The sequence below is a fragment of the Pinus tabuliformis genome, chromosome 9 (genome assembly GCF_031772625.1).
Source record: "Pinus tabuliformis cultivar Carrire ecotype Pingquan chromosome 9, CPIR1, whole genome shotgun sequence".
Lineage (NCBI taxonomy): Eukaryota > Viridiplantae > Streptophyta > Pinopsida > Pinales > Pinaceae > Pinus > Pinus tabuliformis.
The window spans coordinates 1,623,040,346-1,623,062,117 of NC_142307.1; the positions used below are offsets into that span (position 1 = coordinate 1,623,040,346).

Here is a 21,772-nt window from a genome sequence, read left to right on the forward strand (position 1 = left end):
CCAAGAGTCACAAACGGGAGATGATTAGTCATCTAATTTGTTATAAATATACCCTTATAACTCATGTAAAGGCCTTTTCGCTGGTCTTTGGATAGGATCAAAATCTAGGGAGTTTTGTCGAGAGCCTTGGCTTCTCCTTTAGTGTAGAGAGAGTATCTTTCTTTGGAGGAGTAGGGTTTAGCTTCATGTTCCACTAATGGGCTAGTGGTTTGTCAATTGTATACGTATGTTGGGGACTTTCACTTTAGTAAAAGCTCGGAACTGACACATTTTCATGCATATGTTGTGAATATAGTGATGAACCACAGAGGTTGGTTCGAAACGTCGATACATAAAATCATGAATGCGATGACTCCGGAAGACATCACCACACAAAATGCAGATCGCAGAAGCCTAAAATCTATTATTCTTGTTATGTTTGCAATATATGTTATTTAATTTACGCTAAAGCTTATGAACTAATTTGTTTGCATTATTATGAATCTTATTGAAAGTTTGATGTTATGTATTTCTATCATGGTTATCTTGTGAACTATTTTGCCAGATAACTTATGATTCCTTTTATGCTCATGTGTTCCTTTCAAGCTGCGTACTATTACAGGATTTTAAGGGGCTCACTTAATTCCCTCTTATTGTTATAGAACCTCTCATGATATGCACTTGACTCTTCACATAGTTATACATTTGTTTCACCAAAGTTATGATTACATCATTCTACGCTTCATCGTAGCCAAGACACACCACTAAAACCCACTATTTCAACCACTAAGTCGTATTCTGGATGGGGCTCCTACTCCAAACGGTGTGAGGTCTAATTTGGACTTCATATTGGGGAGACCCCCTGAATGATGGCAGGTCCAACACCATCACCATTTCGAGTGCTAGAAGGAGGACCAGATGATATGTTGAGCCTCTGAAGTCTGTTGAACTTTACTTATCATTAAATGGCTTCTTCCCAAATCTTAACCCCGACATGTTTTTCCAAAAATGTGAATCTGAAAGTGCCCACAGGAATAATTCATGACTTGTCAAATTTAAAGTTTGATGGCAGGGTTGGAACAACCATTCTCGAGCACACAACTCGTTTTCTTGAATTCTACACTCATCATAAAATTCATTGTGAAGACACTGTTTGCGGATTGTTCATCCTTACATTCGAAGCGCATGTTAAAGAATGGTTTTACACATTGTCGATCGCTTCCATTCACTCTTTTCAAGTATATTTATCACACCTGATGAATCTCTTGAGGATTTTCACGATCGTTTCATTCATTTCTTTTTTGAATTTTCTGAAGATGATATTGACTGGGATCTTATGAAATAAAAGTTTGAATTTCTTGTTCATATTTTGATGAACCCAACAAAATATGAATCTTTCAAAAGCATCCCAACATATATTGGTTATGGAGCTCTTAAATCTATGACACAAGAAGTTGTTGTATCAACTCTTTGTCTTGTCCTTATTAAACATATCCATGTACACAGGTTAAGGTTGGAGAACTTGAAAGTTTATCTGTTGATTTACCACAACCTTCTCCTGCTTGACATATTCTGAGTTTCAACACAAGTTTTGATTGCGAAGTTGGTTTGACTAGTGGTATTATTTCTTCCCATCCTCCACCTATAGTTTCCTTTGATCCTCCTGAGTTTGAGTTGTCACACTTGCCTGTTTTGATCATTTCTTCTGATGTTTAAGAGGATAAATTTTGGGATGTAGTTGGTGTTAGCCAAGAAACTTATGATATCATTCATCACGACCATGTGTGGGATTCTATTTCTAAACAAGAACCTATGATGAAGGTTGATGTTTCTCCTTTCTGTCCTCTCCCTTACTATCCTGACATCTTCCATGATTCTGTCAAACCTATTGTATATTTCGAAGAATCAGTTTCTGAAAATGTTAATTCTAATCATACTCAAGACTTGTGGAGTGTCAGTTTTACATTTGAACATGGTGAGGAAAAACCTTCTCTTTGCAATCTCTCTCATCTCTCATCTTATCAGTTTTCAGAAACAGAGAGCGGAATCTCTTGTTTTCAATCACTTCCTCTCTACAATTCATCAAATTAGGAGGATTCCTTGTTTTCACATGAAGAAAATTATGATCACAGTTATCTTGATCTATTCATTGAATCATATAGTGATCACTTTGTATCCCATACTATCAATTTTTCAAAGCCAATGGTCTTTCATTATCCATCTTCTGATATCTTGGAACCACCTCAAGTTGTCAAGACACTTTAGCCTGCACTGATGGTTATGTCAGCTTCTCACAGTGTTGATGTAAGTCCCAATTATGATCATTTTGATATCATTTCTCAGGAGAATCCTCTTCATGCGATCATGAAATTTGAATATTCGTCTATCTCACAATATGCAAATCCTTCACTTTCTCTTCACGATCCTATCGCTCAATCATTGGAGGAATCATCCCTGGAAAACACATTTGTGAAAGAAAAGTTCTTCACTTTATTTATGTTTACCAAGTTTGAAAGTTCGAAAGAATATTTTAATGTGACTAATTGTTGTGATGTGAGTAAACACCATAATGCATTGGCAGAATGTTTTACAAGTGATTTACTGTTGTATTTTTTCTTTTGCCTTCGGTCTTCACATTTTAGAGCTTTTCATGTTTTATCTTTCTCGTCGTTTGTTATTCTCAATGATATTTCCTTCCATTGACACCCTCGCCCATATAGATCATTTTATGCTTAAGTGGTTACATTGGAAGTTTCATCTTACATGAGCCTAGCGTATTTTGGGTTAGTTTAGGAGTAGGACTAGTATGCTTTTGTTTTGCTTCATTTTCTATTCTATCGTTTCTTTCCTTTCGTACAATCATGTACAATCATGTATTTTTATGGTGGCCGGAAGAGTACAATTGTTGTACAAGATTTCTAATCATTTCTAAGGTTTCTTCCGAGGGGAGACAGGTATTTTATATAAATAATCTTAGAGTGGTGCAGGCAAGCCTCGATGTTCAAGTCATGAGAAAATAGGGACTGGTGATGGGGATTGAACAGACCCATCATGATCTTGTTTTCCCTCTTCACATCACTTGCAGTGAAGAGGATGATTTCGAACAACTCGGCCATCTTCTCCAATAATTCGTCCACTCCGAGCCTCTTGAAGTTGTAGCTATCATTGTTTTTCTTGATGTGGAATCCAACTTGTATTCCAAAAGGGTTTTTTCCATGCCAAGAACTAGCGTTTTCTTCTTCTTGTTGTGTCGCTCCTTGGGTGGAAGCAGAGGATTCGTAGGTGGCTCCTGTGGCAGCGTCCAATATAAAACTTTGTTGGATACAATTATGGATTTCCGATTGTGTGTAACATTGGCCCTGTTTTGGGGAATATTGGCCAATGTGTAGGGAACTTCATCCCTCAATTCAGAATATTCTATTTCAGTGCATGAATCCTTGTACAACCTCTTCCGAATGAGGTTGTTGTTTGTCAAATTATCCAATATAATGTCATCTCTTTTTTGGGAACTCTTTGTAACTAACATAATCTCAAACAATTTCGTCATTGATTCGAGGAACTATCTCAAATAGGGTCTCATGGAAATAAAGGTAACTCTCCCTGTGATTTGTTGTTCAACCACGAAATCTACCTCACAAAATTTAATATCCTTATTCTCTCGAAATTAGTCCTCATTCAATTCCATCAGCAATGTTCCGTCCATGTCTAAAACAAGAGTATACTCACCTTCATCATGTGGATCCATAGGAGGAAATAGAGGATCCTGAGGCCCCTACATTCACTTTTGCTGCAATTGTTTGGAATAGGGTCCCATTCGAGTATGTTTTAATAAAAGGTCCTCTAATTGATCTTTTGTGCAATACCCCCAATCTGCCTCTTTAGGTTGTTCCTCATAATCCTTCTCTTCTATAGGATGGCTTGTTAAATTCAGGTGATACATAGGGTCTTTTACACTCTAGGAATGTTTAAAGTGACCCGCGTCATGACAACTACTGCTAGATAAGTTATGCACTGTATTTTCCTCCTTTGTCATTTAAAAATCAACTATATTGGATATTTACTTAACTAGATCAGAATCCACGATTTCCCAACTTGCAATGTCAATTTTATCATCTTCTACAACAGTGTTCCATCTAGCAAGATCATATTTATCTTCTTTATATTCAAGGTTCATATAAGTCTTTGTTAAAGCACTTGGCTCAAGCTAATCCTCTTTGACATTAATGTCAGCTTCTATTGTAGGTGCTAAACCTGGTCTTTTAAAAGCCTTTAGGGATTCTGTAAATGATATTTTTATTTGTTGGAATGATTCTCGAATTTCACTTAACAAATCAATTGTAGATTTATGAGATTCGCTTAATTCCATGATTTCAAGACTTAAACTTAATGGTAGATTGTGCAACAAATAACATCCAAAGGATCAAATGGCTCTAATACCACCGAAGCAAACAAAAATGTAGCTTGTTGTGCTTTAAAAATGTAAAATACACAATGTATTGTAAGTAATATTTTTTATTAATAAGATGAATATACAAGGATGAATTGAATGTTACAATTAGGGCCTTCTTATATACCTATCTAGGTGCCCCTTCATGACTGGCCATGTCTTTTATACATGCCTTTCCATTTAACTAAAGGTTATTTAAATAATCATTATTTTGATTGTTTATTATTTATATTTATTTGTATTTGTATTTGTATTTTATATAAATTATATTCATAACACTTTTTGCATGGGCCTTATGTATTTTGATCAATAATACCTAGATGGAAAATACATTCTTTCGGAGAAATCCTTAGTGGAATTTTGATGCTTGAATCTCTAACTAGCACCTTCTTCTCTAATCAGTTTCTTATGTTTATTCAGTTTATCTTGTCAGCTAATTCGAGTAGAGTAAGGAGGGGAGGGAACTTAAATAAGTGGAATGTATTTCAGAGGTGTATAAATATCCTTCTTTGAAGGGACAACCTCTTCTACTCTCAATAAGTCAGGATCCCTCTTCTGCCCCATGAAATAATAAGTGCCAATGCACAATTCTGTAAAGAAAAATGTGAAATGAATAAAGGTTCAAATAAGAGAAAGGATTCCTGTGTAGGGAGGTGAAGCAAGCAACTCTGCTGAGGTACTGTCCATGCTTGTTGGAAGTGGAGCAATTTTTTTGTTCCTGAAGTGGCTGCACTTGAATACTGTCTAGGCCTGTTGGCAGTGGAGCGGCTTTAAAGATGAAAACCTAGACTCTGGTAATCATGTCCCACCTGTATATCTATATACTCCTCATTCCCAATTGAAATAGCTAAGTTGAATTTCCCTTTCTAGTGTGTCGCTTATGAAGGGAATGGTAAGGAGTTATATCTTTAATTAGAGAAAAGTAAAGAAGCTATGGCAATTGATGAATGAACAATACTCCCTCAAGAGTTAGACCTAGTTTACAAGAGTTAAGACCCACATAAAGCACTGGAGTTCTACTAGTGTGCCGCCAAGTGTTGTACCTGCTACAACCCCCCATCCAAAAAATTTTCCATACCTTGATTTTGGAGCCTACATTCTGTCCACAAGGACCCATATCTCACTCTCGTTAATTATTATGTCTGATTCTGAAGACTTATTTTTTCATGTAGAGCTTGTGATTAATTAGTTTGATCTCAACTGACCATTTTCTAACACAATCCTTTCTTTCCCTGTTGCCTTCCTTCCCTCTTGGGATTGTGTAGTCCATCGTCTCTAGAAACTGTGCTAGGGCCTTGAGGTTAACAACTACACAATATTGAAAGGTAGACAATCATTGAGCTCAGAAACTACACTAAGCCTCTTCCTCTAGTTAGAAAATGTCCAATCCATTGAGCCAAGGAATTACACAATCCCTTGATTGCACAGTCCTCTCTGTCATTGTGAACGAAAAATTTCCCATAAAAGGTTAAGTTTTCACCCCTAGAAAATAGAGATTTCCAAATTAATGACCAGTTAAGTCCACTAAGGTTCTAATTATTTCTTTCAGACAAGTGGTGCTTTTACCTTCCTTTTAGGCATGTACTTCTTAAACCCTAACACGAATAGATATATATAATAGAAGCCTCTAGAGATCATTTCTACATTCAATATTGAAGCTCTAGACTTCCCAAAACGATCAAGGAACTTTTAGCTAAGTTTGCAGCGCTTTACCGGGTAAGTTTTACTTGTGTTGATTTTTGTCGTTTTTGTCCCTTTTGCTTCTATGAGTGCTATTTTGCCTTTTTATTTTCATGGTCGTTGCTGTTTTAATTAGTATTAGCTTGCACAAGTGTTTTTTAGGTATATCATTCACATTTTCTAAGTATCGCATCAACTTCTTGTTTTTTCCCACTAACAGTGGTCGTTGCTAGGATGTTTTATGCATTTTCATTTTTTCTTTTGCATGCTTGTTTTTGGAACTAATTTTTCACTGATATAGCTTCCCCTCAGCCCGATATGCATTCCTTCCTACCCAAACACTCATATTTGATCTCTTTCTCTCTCCTTCTTGGGTAGATCTACGTAAGCATAGCCATCAAACTGCCATTTCTAACTGCGCAATTCACATTATTTGGGCTCAAGCCTCATGCTTGGCCTCTGGGACTCTGCAATGTGCAGTCATTGGATTTCCCAAATGCGCATTGCACAGTGCCAATCCTTAGCCCTTAGCCTTGTCCACTGAGACTGTGAAATGCACAATCTCATCAGTGATTTTGCCTTGCTGGGACTGCGCATTGCGCAGTCTCAAGCCTCTGGCTACCACCTTGTCTGTTGAGACTGTGTAATGTACAATTCATGAGCCCAATATCTCATCCTCAGTCCAGAAATTACGTAATATTCCCCTTTAGACTCTGAGTTGTTGTCTTGATCTCACAGAATAGAATGTTTTTCTTGAGCTAATAGTGTTTGCCATGAGTGCATCTTGTGAAACATGTATTGTACTTTTGAAGTTATCTCTCTCTATTAGTTATTGTCATCATGGCAGCAAAGTGATATGCCTCCAAAGACACCATAAAAACTAGCACCAGTGAAGCAGTTGAGATCACCCCTGTCACCATGCCAGTTATATTAGACACCCAACTCTTGATTAAGAAAGATTGATATATCACATGGCACACAGTAAAAAATGGATTGAAGATAGTTAATTACAAAGCAAAAATTAAAGGCAGGCAAGTTTATATCAATGTCTAGAAGTCAAGATTGCATAAGTTTGCATGCAGGTATCCGGTTTCGCTTGCGCAAACATTATGAAGTGGATCCTCTCACGTATTGATGAAAAGAGAATGATCCTCAGCAGTTCCAGTGGTCAAAGGCTTGCTTCATTAATGGCACATGATTTTTAGATTATGTATCATTTATCCTTGCCATAAGTTTACATGGATTATCATTTCTATGAAATCACCAGTTACCTGAGCACTAAATATTTTATCAAAGGTTGGTTGAAAGAGTCATCCAAATTCCACCAGAAAACCAACAACACTTATAAGACCAAATATCTTAGAAAAGCATACAAGTACTTGATAGTTCTATGTTGTCGTAGCTATGGTCAATAGAGTACTAAGACCTTTCTCGAAGTCCAGGCATTTTTGTTGCATCAAGTTGTCAACTATGGGATTTGTTGGCTCAACAATTAAATATCCATGTGACTAATGTGAAGAACCCTTCTAAGGTTAAGAAAACCAAGTTCTACATGTTTTCCTACTTGTTGGATGCAATATGTTCTCAAAAAAAATTTCCTCGCATTAATTAGTCTTGGTCACTGAAGGAACATGTTGTCCACATTTACTGCAATGTTATTTCAGAGTGCAGCTACCGGGGAGTTATGGAAAACTTGACTAATCACTTCCTCATACCAGTGTACAAGATGATTTTTTAGGAAGATCCACCTTACATGTCCCAAGAGGCAATGGAAGCAGTAGCGGAACTTGGCGACTGGTTTGCCTCACCAGATGGCACTTACCTTAGGGTGTTTGGTGGTCAAAAGTCTTCACATATGCTATCGAGGTATGCCACCAACAAATTGGTCATGCAAGAAGTGGTCTATCATATTTCCACAAGTTTATCAATCTTGCGGAGGAATAAGAAAGCACCTTGTCCCACTCTTCCTTTGCAAATTGGATCATACAAGATCAAGAATATGAAAGCTGCAAAGACCGAGGGAAAAGAGTTAGGGAAATTTGAGTTCGATCTCATGAAATATTATTCATATGATCCCAAGAGTGTCTGCAAGAAACACTATGTGAGGATGCATTTCAACTGGCCAAGCAGGACCTTCTCCACAACATAGGGGGAAAGGATTAAGAATTGTTATAATGCCTCTAAGCCCTGTGCACCAGTTAGATTTGTAGGTACATCACATATCACTCATCAACAAGAAGCCACTCCAGAAGAATAACCATTACAGAGTCACAATTCTACGTGTGATAAGGGTAAGAGGAAGGTTGTGCATAGTCCAGCAAAAGAGTAGAGTCACAAATTCAAAGTAGATCCAATCATCTTGAAAGCGGTTATAGCATCAAAAACAAAGAGGAAGTAGAAGAAGTAGGAAGAATTAAGATAGAATGAAGAACAAGAATAGAAGGAACAAGAAGAGGAAGATACAAGAAGAATAAAGGTGAAAGAAATAACAGGAAGAATCAATACAAAAACAAGTCGAAGAATAAGAATAGAGTCTGCTACTTGAAGAAGAAAGCAAGAAACTGTAGGACAAAGAATTTTCCATAGAAATCGAAGACCTGATAGCGATCTAGGATATGGAGGTAGAGTCGAAGAAGCAAAATTAGGATTTTGATCTCATGCCTTGCACACAATATATCGCCATTTAGTCTCCCCGTCCTCCCATAGAAGGAATGCTCTAGGTGAGGAAGAGGAGATTACACCTCTTGATGAAGGTGAGTGATGGATATCTACAGTTTAACTTTTGATGAGTTGTAGAAGAAGATTGTACAGGAAAGAAAGAATCATTTCCCAAATGACCTAACACATCCTACTTTTATCAAAGAAAAGGTGATTGTGATGGACACTAGGAAGAATCTAGAAGTTATTGCCGTAACCAACTTGGCCTTCGCAGGAGATTCCAAATTAAATACAAAATATTTGATGGTTGAGAACAAACGGATGGCAAAGAACTTAGAGGCTATAAGGAAACAGATCCAACAGCTCCAGGCAGAGGTTCCAAAAGAAGCTCCTGCACAATTGTATTTAGAATAACTCAAGGAAACCATACTTGGTGAAGTATCGACATTGGGAGAAACCATGAGGAACCTCTATGAGGAGTTAGTCACCATGCACAAAGCAGTTGTTCACTTGCATGACATGCAGTATAAATGTAAAGAGAATGCTAAATCTCTCAAGGTTGTTCATACAACCATTATTGTTTTTCATGAGTGGGGAATGCAGTATAGAGGCGCACCTCCTGATTTGGTAAAGAAGACAAGGAAACTGATTGAACTGGAGAAAGAGGAAGTTTGAATGCTTATCCAAAGAAACAAACAGATTGACTCTTTCATTGCTAAAATTCAGGCCTCTTATGCATGGTTGTATAATAATGTCAATTTCATGGTGAAGTCGCACAAGATCCATTCAGTCATCACACTCATCGAAGCTAAAGGAAGAAACAAGATCAGACAGGAACTGAAGGAATACTTGGACCAGTTCAAGTAAATTTCTACCAATGGAGATATAGAGGTTAATAGAGATGATATGCAGAATTTTATTGGTGGACCTACCAAGATCAACACCATGTTGTTCTTTTTGAAGAAGGAAATGCAAAATGGCTCCAAGACCATCTACCCATATGCAATGGAGGCAAGAGTCTTCTTCCATCCTGATCTCATTGCAAAATATGGGGAATTCATCACACAGTATAAAGCTTCGAATCGCTATGTGATGAAAAAGCTACAATTTGAAGTGGCTGAGCTAGACTTTCCCTAAACTCAATCTTGACATTATTTTTGTCTTATTAGGCTTGTTTATTTGACTCTACCCAATATTGTCTTATTTGGGTATGAGTAATATTATAATATTCTATTAATTTGTAAGTGAAATTCTAGGTGTCAATTGTGGGATGTGAAAATTCATTTGCAAGGAAGTCAAAAGGTTGTGGTTGAAAGAAATCAAAGATTCATGAGGGAGTCCAAGAGTCATAAAGGGGAGATGATTAGTCATCTCATTTGTTATAAATATAACCTCATAACTCATGTAAAGGGGTTTGGGCCGGCCTTTTGCTAGGATCGAAAGATAGGGAGTTTTGTCGAGAGCCTTGGATTCTCCTTTAGCATAGAGAGTATCTTTATTTGGAGGAGCAGGTGTTGACTTCATGTTCCACTATTTGGGCTAGTGGTTTTTCAATTGTATATGTATGTTGAGGACTTTCACGTTGATAAAAGCTCGGAGCTAGCATGTTTTCATGCATATGTTGTGAATATAATAGGACTATTCTTGTTATGTTTGCAATATGTTTTATTTCATTTACGCTAAATCTTGTGAACTAATTCGTTTGCATTAGTATGAATCTTAATGAATGTGTGTTGTTATGTATTTATATCATGGTTATCTTGTGAACTATTTTGTAGGCTAACTTATGATACCTTTTATGCTTGTGTGTTCCTTTCAAGCTTTGTATTTTTACAAGCTTCTAAGGGGCTCACTTACTTCCCTCTTGTTGTTATAGAACCTCTCATGCATTGCAATTGAATCTTCACTGAGTTATACACTTGTTTCACCAAAGTCATGAGTACATCATTCTATACATCATCGCAGCCAAGGCACACCACTAAAACCCACTATTTCAACAACCGGGTTGTATTCTGGATGGGGTGCTTTCTCCAAATGGTGTGAGGTCTAATTGGGACTTCATGCCAGGGATACCCCCTGAACATTGGCAGGTATAGCACCTTCAATATGTCCTTAACACCATGTTGATCTGATTTTCATGAATCGATCTCCAAAGAATGGTGTGAATGTAATTAATCTTTTACTCTTGAAAAATGTTCATGTGTTGAATCAATCTGTAGAGAATGGTGTGAATGTAATTAATCCTCTACTCGTGGAGTGATTTGGTCATGGATTGATATTTTCATCAGCGATAGTGGAACACATTTACTCTAAGTTTTGTTCCAGTCCTTCATACATATGATGGGTGCTCTATTAAAAATGTATGGTTGGGATCATTGCTTGATGGTCTATGTTTGTACCCATTTTTATTATCAACAGAGAAGAGGACAACAATTCTAGAATTCTCATAATGCAGTTAGAGAGGTTCTTCAATGTCCTAAAAGGACATGGGTCACTCTATCGCTTGTTGGAGAGGATAAATTTGTTGGAAAGGGTGGAAGTACCAACTCAGGAGAAGATTTTGAACATTATTCCTGCAACTCGATGCGAAGGTCATATTTATGAAACAAATTCTGGTATAATGGACATTTTGTTTTTGTTCAAGTGTGCATAAGGGAAAAGTGATATGTACACCTATGCATGAGATAGGATTATGGAAAGTTGACAGTGTATAAAAAACTAGACTTGATTAGACATCCATATATTATGTGAAAAATGAGAGTTATTCAAGAGGAAATTTTAAATGAAACTCTTCTCTCTTTAGTAGAGCTTTTATTATGCACAAAGTCTAAGGAGATGTGTAAATTAGGGGTGGAAGGCATGCTTGGCCCATAGTTTGATTTGCATGCTTTCTACAACTAAACACCTTTTATGTTGAAGGGTCTTTTTACAGGTACTCAATAATGAAATATTGTCTAATTCAGATGCTTTTGAGACTTTAAACCATTTGGGAATTCATATGTCATGAAAAATGAATGAATTAGCGCACTTGTGGGAAGCTCCTATTTATGAAAGACTGCTCAACTCTGAGAGAGCTGAGAGAGAATTGGTAGTTAACTATCTTGAAAAGTTGAAGTTGATAATTTTACCCCCTACAACACTTCTTATCACGAATGTTGTAGAAAGCATGAAAATTAATTTTCTTATGTATGGAGAGAATGCATAAAGGAAGCGCACATCAGGTATGAAAATATGAATTGTGAGCTGAAGATTGTGTGAGATCAAGAAATATCTAGTGCGCATTGTAAAAGGATGGAATGAGGTTGTGATAGTGTGCATGTAAATTGAAGTGTGAATGGAGTGTATGAAACACTCGATATTTAATGGGTATGGTGTATTACCGAACAACGTGAGGACAATAGATCATGTTTAGAAGTGAATTGCACAAAATTTGAAGCTACTACAAAGTCCATGTTTATTTTAACTCGCAAAATTGTTCATTCTTTTATAATTGATGCATCGAGCTTAGAAAAGGCCGAAAAATATATCAACGCTCCAACATTATTTTTTAGAGCAAATTTTATTGTTGTATGGTGTGCATGGAAGTATGGTTTGATGTGGTTGTATGCGCATAGCTTTAAAAACGTTGGTGTATCTAATGTGATTTATGCTTGCACAACAATATTGTTTTGGCTTAATGTTGGAATCAAATAATAGCGGCAATATCGCTAATATATATGTGGGTAGTTCATAATTTCATCACTTTGGTAGTGCATAACTATTTATTAGTTCCTATCGCGAATATCTATCTATCTATATATATATATATATATATATATATATATATATATATATATATATATATATATATATATATATATATATATGACTTGGAATTGAAAATTATTGAAAGGCCTACAAATAGTAACCAATCAACTCGAATAAGGAAGTATCGAACCAAACATTTCCCTACCCAAGTCATGTATATTGAGACAAAGGGCATATATATTTTGGGAATTGGAAATCCACTAATCATAAGTATAGCATAAACCATTCAATCATCTTGGCCACTATCATCTTGGGAGGACAAGGAATGCAATAACTAAAATTCCCATATATAATATGGAGGTTATTCCTTGCTTGAATGAAACAAAGAAATGAAGGAAACCAAGATGTGGCCTTGAAACAATCACAAAATATAGCATCAGATAAAGGCGATGGAATTCCATGCAATGGACTTGATTATTTATGTATATATTTTTATGCAAAGCATATGAGGAGGAAGATCGGGCCCACAAAGCACTTTCAAGTGGTGGTTTATGTTTTCTTTATGTCAAATTGAAATAGATCATTTTGTTTGGAAAGTATGTTGAAGTGAGAAGGAAGAGTGACAATTGGTGTGATCATGTTGGTTAGTTGACAAAAGGCTCTGGCATAATGCAACTTGTGGAAGTGTTAATGTTCTATTTAGAGTGTTTGGTGAATTTTGAGTGTGATGATTGCAACAATGGTCTTAGGAGTAATTTGAGCACTGGACAATATAATATAAACAAGTTTGGAAGATTGATACAATGATAGAGTACATGATTATGTTTTCTACTTGTGTTACAAGTATTGGGTTGGTCAATTATCATTATTGTAGGAATGTGTTTATTACATGATGTATATTGTTTGAGGAATGTGTTTATTACATGATGTATATTGTTTGAGGCTAATTGAAAATTTTCCAATTCCATGTAATTTTGGGTACATGTATGTAACATGCTATTGATATTTATGTCTAGAGTGTTGTAGCCTATGCATTTCCCTATTCAGGGTAGAATTTGGCTTATGGGGCTAAATTAGTGAGGGTTTCTTGTAATGTTGTTCATGTCTAATTGCTAGTGTGTTCCCTTTTATAGCCCTGTAATTTCTATGTAATGAGGTCTGAGCATATCTTGATATGGTTTGACTTGAGTCCTTGAGAGGATCTTGTTGTTGTGTAATGTTAGAGGTCAAAATATGTCATAATGATGTTGAAGAGAGAGAAATGTATGCTGCTAATTAATGTATTGAGCATGTGATAACACTTGTATGATTGAGCATGAGGAGTTGTGATGAGATGATGTTGTTCAGGACTGTGTTGGTTATTGTTGCAGGGAAAAGATTTGTATTTATGCCATTATCATAGCCATTGCATGTTGTTGTTTATGATAAATGGCTTGTGGGTGATATATGTATGTATTGTTGCTATTGTCATTAATTGTTTTTGCTCATATTGTTATTGAGGGTGGAATGCAGCTTCAATTGCTGCTAGAGTTTGACTACTCATCATGAATTTATTTTCAAGTAGATCAAACCTAGCTTGTGTTTAGGGGGAGTATGTTCTGTAGATAAGAAGAGCATGACTGATTGGAAAAAATGTTATTGCTGCCAAGGTTTCATCACCATGCATTGTCATTGATGAGAGAGTATGTTGCAGAGTTGTTTTGTGTAAGGATTGATGATTTGTGCCTTGTAAAATCAACGTTGTTGTTGCTACTAGTGAAGAAAGTGTTATTGTCTATTGAATGAGTTTGTTTTTGTTGCTTTATGGACCAATTATTACGTTTTTCCATGTAAGAATTGGTCATATATTGTTGCATATGTTATGGAGAGGAAATGTGTGTTCATGTCATCTTTTTTAGAATTAGCATATGTCCAGGGGGAGTATATTGCAATGCTTGATTAGTTATGTGATTAGTGGATCATTGTTGGCATCATTGATATCATATTTTCAGCCATATCCATTTTCCATTAATGTTAAATGGGTACAGTGACACAACCACTTGAGTTTGGTTTTGTTTTTAGTTGAAATCAACGCCAAAGGGGGATCATGTTGGAACCAATAGTGTTTGGTTGGCATTGATTTCAACCTTATAACATGTGGTTTCATATGTTTGGTTATGCATATGTCCGATTGGTTGTAGGTGTTTAGCTATGTAATATTGAGTGTTAAGGGGATAAAGGAAAAACTTGTAAATTTACCAAGGGTTTGCCAATAGTATTTGGTGCGATATCTTAAATGTTAACGAATTTATTTTATTTGATGTGGTCATCATCGGGTATGGAATGTAATTAATATTTTTGATTTGGTCCATTGTAATGAGAATAAATATTATAAATGTATTATTCTAGTATTGGAGGATATTGGAGAGAAAGAGAGACATCTACAATGCATAATGATGCCTCTTGTATACTTGTAGCATTGATCAGTAGAGTTTCAGAGATTGAGTTGCAGACTTGAGATGTTGTTGTAGTGTGCATGTTGAGAAGATCATATTGGGACCAATTTGAAAATTTTGAAACGAGGTCCACATAGAGGTTGACGAGGTTGGGTCCTCCGAAAAGTGGTGGCTTGCCAAGATAGGAGTATGGCTTCTTGCTGGTAGTGGCCATCAAACATTTGATAGGAAGTTGGGGCTTTCTAGTTGGTAGTGGCCAAAAAACTATAATTTGGGTCGTGTCTCCTAGCTGGTAGTGGCCGACATATCTATGTAGAGATTTGCTTGAAAAATAATAGAAATTCAAAGCGACGCAACACCATTACGGTAATTTTGTCCCTTTGGTGTTTCCACCAAAAATATGTGTTTATTCATGTGCATGTTTATCTTGATGATGTTTATGTGTTAATGTTTTTGTTGATTTTACATATTTATATATGTTTTGATATGCTGAGCTACTAATTATTATGAATTTTATTGAAATCTTTTTAAAATTTTATTAACCCTAACAGTATTGATTCACCCCCTTCTAATTAGTGATCAGATTTCCAACAAGTGGTATCAAAGCAAAGGATATCAAGTTCAAATCACACATGTTTTGTGCTAGGGGGGAGATTTTTGGACATTTTATAAACCAACGCTCCCCATGTGTTTCACAACGTGTGCTTAACCACCTCTCTAGATCTGTTAGCTTTGGTGATGCGTCCGTTTACCAACACCTGTGGATTTTTGTGTAATGACAATCGTTATTCCAACACTTCTTACTCTGATTTTTCTTGAGAGAAAAATCAATTCTATGCTAATCTCTTTCTCCACTCAGCATATTGCTTTTATATTGAGCAACACAATCTCAGTTTCCTCTACCATTTTACATCTTCTCATCTTTAATGATCGAAATGCTTCTTTTGGCTACACACTCTATGAATGATTCCTTGTATTCCCACATCGGATTTATATTTCCTTGCACCCAAAATTTCCACAATTGTGACATTCAACATGACTTAAGAATTGGGGAAAAGATTGTTATTATTAGCATCATTCTTACCAAAACTTATATTGCTACCAACATGTCGATTCTGTTATCACAAAACCTTCTCCTGATAGGCCACTGACTAGGAAGACCTTGAGTAATTGTTTCAAACCAACCTTTGGCTGAGGCTTAGCCTCCTCAACCTGAGAGGGTTGTCTCACTAGGTTAAAGATTTTAGTAAAATATTAGATGGCTAACTCTATGAAACAAGTAAAGGAGTATGAATGGTTGAAACACAGTCAATAAACATCCATTGGGCTTATGGAGTCAGAAAATGTTTAGTATGACAACAATATTAGCTTAACATGGAAGTCAAGGCATCAAGAGTTCAATATATCAGTAACACATAAGAACATGTAGGAAACACAGTCTACAAATGCATGAAGGAAGTTAGAGCATTGCCAATGAGTTCTAAGTAACATACATTCATACCACTGCAAATGAGGAAATGAGGAAAATCATAAGACAATCAAGCATTGAACTCTCTTCTGAATCCTGAGTAGAAAAGCCAAACTCTGTATTACATAAAAAACATAGTCTTCTACAATGACACAATATGAGTGTTTTTCTCCAAAATTTCCCACCCTTGGTGCATTACACCTCTTGCTCTATATAGAGTCATCATTACAATCTTGGATTCCTTCCTCCAACATGATGGGAATTCGATTTTTCTTGACCTAACACCTACTCATACCTAAAACAGAGTATTAATTACAAGGGACAGTTAACTAACTGTCCTAGAGTCCTAATATAATTAGGAGTACAACTCCTTTTATGATAGTAACAACCTAAACTATGAATTAAATTTGATATTTGACAGCTGCTCCTCCTTAACTTCGACCTTGGTGATGTCCATAACCCTCCTGCTAGCCTTCAATAGCTTCTCCTTCATCTGCCCTGAAAACTAGGAAACTGTCCCCTACTCTGTTCTGGCTAAAAATTAGGTGTTGGGACAGAGCTTTTATCTCCTCATCAAAAATGTATTGTGCAAAAATGAAGGAGGCTTTTATATAACACTCTATTCTGAACAAAAACCTCTCTTATTTTTTTGCAACACCTTTCCCACTGCCCAGAAACTGTCTTTGAATATCAGGTGTAAACTGGAAATTGTGATTTCTAAAAAACTGCTCCTACGGTAGTTTCGTAGCGCAATTTGAGTCATCAACGTCTCCCATATCATAATGAATTTGAAGAAACTGAAAGAGGTTTTTGTAGTTTAGTATGTTAGGAATAAAAAACTCTTTCAGTTTTCCCAAATATGCTTTCAGCTTCTCAAGAGACCTCCTGCAAGTTGACTACTTAAAACAATGTTTCTACTAAAAAAGGTTGCTTCAGTGATTTCATAGCGCAAGGTTTGGTATGTGTATATGTCTTCATTTCTTGAATTTATCTTTTGCTTAGGGCTCAAACCTTCTCAAGTGATCTTCTTACACATCTGCAGTAACATCCCTTTAAAAATAATCCCCTTTTTCTTTCAAGATAGATCCTAAAAAAAAACAAAAACTGTAGCTACAGCGTTTTCATAGCGCGCTACGAAACTGCTGTGTGAGTCAAAAACACAGTTTTTTTTCTCAAAATTGTCATTCTTGGGATTTTTTAACAGTTTCACCATATGCTAATGGGCCATATAAAACTGACATTATCCATCCAAAAACAATCTTCAAGAAGGTAAGTTCCACATCAAAATTGTATTAAGACTCCTCACTTATTGTATGGTTCATTTAAGCTGAGGATGCCCTTCAGGTTTACTCAGCTGAATCTTCAAGTCTTCAATTTGCCTCTTCATCACTCTGATGTTGGTTCTGAGCCTGTTATTAATCCATCTGATGTATCTTGCCTCCTTAATAGCAGGGACAGTCCAGGTGAAATATTGAGCTTTTCTGCTCACTACTTGGGTTTTTGAATTTTTCTCATGTTCCCACTCAGCCTTCATTTTGTTGAAGTTGACCCTTTCAATTGCATGTCTTCTTTCCCTTTTCTTAAGTCTGGCGATTTCAAGCTTGGCAAGCTTCAACTTCTCCTTAACCTCCTCAAAGCTTTGTTCTTTTTCTTGAGTACTAATTGCCTTGTTTCTGTCATCCTTGTGCATTGGTGATGGTTGTACTGGTGGAACCACAATTTCTTCATGTAACTCTGCTACCTCCCCTGTTTCATCTACCACTGGCTCTGCCTCTTGTAACCTTCTTGAATGTCTGGTCACTGCTCACCATGGGCTTGTTTACTTCGAACTTAAGAACAGCAGCAAGTGTCTCTTGCATGCATATGAGCAAGATCAACATGAATATGTCCAGGATCAATTAACCCTTCCCTTTTTTGAAATTTGAAATGACTGCGGACAAATGACCCCTAACAAATCTAATGATGGATATGAATGGTTGCATGTAAGTGGTAAGGTTCATGGACTGACACCTGATGATGAAAATCTAACAAATTCTGGTGGATTTGACAGCTAGACAAGATTTAACACGAATCCTCGATTTCATACTGCATCCAATGTAAATTTGGGGTTTTGTGCTACGAAAACTCCTAACTAAACTTTGCGCTACGAAAACTCCTAACTGGACTTTGTGCTACGAAAACTTCTAGACAGTTTCGTAGCACCTTTAAAATTTTAAAATGACCAGATACATGAAACTTTTGAAATGATGTGGGATTCATAATGGGTAAAACAAGGTTGTTGACCTTTATTTGATAATGGAAATGAGACTCTAACCCTATGACTTAGACTCTAAGAAACATAAAAATGACTTGACCATGTCTAACACAAAAACTTTGGAACCATGCGGGTTGTCCAAAATTTTAGAAAACTTTTTCAGTGATAACAGTGGCTCCACTTGGGATAGTGTGCCCTTGTGGTACACTAAGAACCTGCAGTTCCAGTGCTGCTATCCATCCTTTAGAATAGAATTTTGAAATGCTGCCCAATCTGCTCTCCAAGCTTTAATGATTTTTACAAGAGGGACTCAACCTACACCTACTAAAAAAAATGCTCAGTCAACCTACCCTGAGCTTATTTGCACATTCCTACCTACCCTATCAGCTGCAATTTCCACTTTAGGTCAGGCAACATGATATTTCCAATAAAACCAATCAATTGTCTTTTCTGATATTTGAGGCTCTTGACTGCATTCGACCTCAAAATAACCATGATAGTGAGATGACCAAATCAACTTATAATGTACCTGATCTTCATAATGCAAATGAAAATGAAATACTGGTGTGCAAAGCTTTTCCATGTATTCATTTATAGGGTCAAAGAGGACATGGTTATTTTGATGATCATCATAACATTCTACATCTTCAGACAACTGATTCTCAGCCACACACGATTTCTTTGATATGCTATCCAACTGCTTTTCTGAATGATTCCCACAAACAATGTAATTTTCCTCATTATTATGATCATTCTTTGATGTAAGCTGCTGCAAGGTATGACATAAAAAATAAACCTTTTCCTCTACCTGAGGGTTATAAAAGTTATCTTCCAATACTTCTTCTTGGTGTTTGTAATCATTTTCCTACTCTTTATGATCAAAAGACTGGCAAGTTTGTTGCATCTTCATATTAATCTCAGAGGATGTAACATGGTTTTCATAAGTAAACCCCTGCTGATTTTCATGCTGCATTTCATGGGATGTTATCCTTTCTTCTTGGTGTTGAAATGTATTGTTATGAAGAGCCTCTAAAATTTCTTCATCCATGAATTCATCATCATCATAACAATCCTCCAAATATTGAATAAAACTCGCAGAATGTTTATAGCAATCTTTGACTAGCAATAAGGAGGGATGACACTCTTTATACATGTCATAGAATACATCATGGAAATCAACAAGAGAATATAATGAACCATTTTCCAAGCTTTTATACCAAGACCATGCTTTTCCTTCTAAAGTGGTCATAAACATCTTCATGAGACAATCTTCAGGGAACTGAACCTTAAGACTGTGTACATGCATATGGAACCTAACCAAATGAAGAGCAGCATTGTCTTTCTTTTCATCTTTGAATATTGGAAGATCATCTAACCATTCGACCTTTGGCATAGGATTTGGAAAACCAGGGATATGAGACCGATTCATAGGGGCATACCTAGCATTCATTCTTGCAATGGCACTCATCTTGAAACTTCATCAAGTTACTGATCTTTTAGCAGTGGAGTCACCTTCCAATTTGTTATTTGATGTCTGGAGTCGCCAAGGTATATTATAGCCTCGAAAACTTTTTGAGCTCCTGCTACGTTCAAAATTTCAGCTTTCTTGATTTCGGGAATGAATAATCTTCAAACTCCTGGCAGACACACCAAAATGTTATCACAAAACCTTCCCCTGATAGGCTGCTGATCAGGAAGACCTTGAGTAACTGTTTCAAACCAACTTTTGGCTGAGGCTTAGCCTCCTCAACCTGAGAGGGCTCTCTCACTAGGTTAAAGATTTTAGTAAAAGATTAGATGGCTAACTCTATGAAACAAATAAAGGAGTATGAATGGTTGAAACACAGTCAATAAACATCCATTGGGCTTATGGAGTCAGAAAATGTTTAGTATGACAACAATATTAGCTTAACATGGAAGTCAAGGCATCAAGAGTTCAATATATCAGTAACACATAAGAACATGTAGGAAACACAGTCTACAAATGCATGAAGGAAGTTAGAGCATTGCCATTGAGCTCTAAGTAACATACATTCATACCACTGCAAATGAGGAAATGAGAACAATCATAAGACAATCAAGCATTGAACTCTCTTCTGAATCCTGAGTAGAAAAGCTAAACTCTGTATTACATAAAAAACATAGTCTTCTACAATGACACAATATGAGTGTTTTTCTCCAAAATTTCCAACCCTTGGTGCATTACACCTCTTGCTCTATATAGAGTCATCATTACAATCTTGGATTCCTTCCTCCAACATGAGGGGAATTCGAATTTGCTTGACCTAACACCTACTCATACCTAAAATAGACTATTAATTACAAGAGACAGTTAACTAACAGTCCTAGAGTCCTAATACAATTAGGAGTACAACTCCTTTTATGATAGTAACAACCTAAAATATGAATTAAATTTGATATTTGACAGCTTCTCCTCCTTAACTTCGACCTTGGTGATGTCCATAACCCTCCTGCTGGCCTTCAATAGCTTCTCCTTCATCTGCCCTGAAAACTAGGAAACTGTCCCCTGCTCTGTTCTGACTGAAAAATAGGTGTTGGGACAGAGATTTTATCTCCTCATAAAAAATGTATTTTGCAAAACTGGAGGAGGCTTTTGTAGAAAACTCTATGATGAACAAAAACCTCTCTTGTTTTTTTGCAATACCTTTCCTACTATCTAGATACTGTCTTTGAATATCAGGTGTAAACTGGAAATTGTGATTTTTGAAAAACTGCTCCTACAGCAGTTTTGTAGCGCAATTTGAGTCATCAACCTCTCCCATCTAACAATGAATTTGAAGAAACTGAAAGAGGTTTTTGTAGCTTAATATGTTATGAATAAAAATTTCTTTCCGTTTTCCAAAATATGCTTTCAGTTGCTCAAGAGACCTCCTGGAAGTTGACTACTTAAAACAATTTTTCTGCTGAAAAAGGTTGCTTCAGTGATTTCGTAGCGCAAGGTTTGGTATGTGTATATGTCTTCATTTCTTGAATTTACCTTTTGCTTAGGGCTCAAACCTTCTCAAGTGATCTTCTTACACCTCTGCAGTAGCATCCCTTTCAAAATAATCCCCTTTTTCTTTCAAGATAGATCCTAAAAAAAA

At 36.3% G+C, this 21,772-nt stretch overlaps 1 pseudogene; it reads left to right on the forward strand.

Annotated features, from left to right (window-relative positions):
* The first annotated feature begins 7,874 nt into the window (after positions 1-7,874).
* LOC149155020 (protein STABILIZED1 pseudogene) overlaps positions 7,875-21,772 on the forward strand; it is a 107,623-nt pseudogene continuing 93,725 nt past the window's right edge.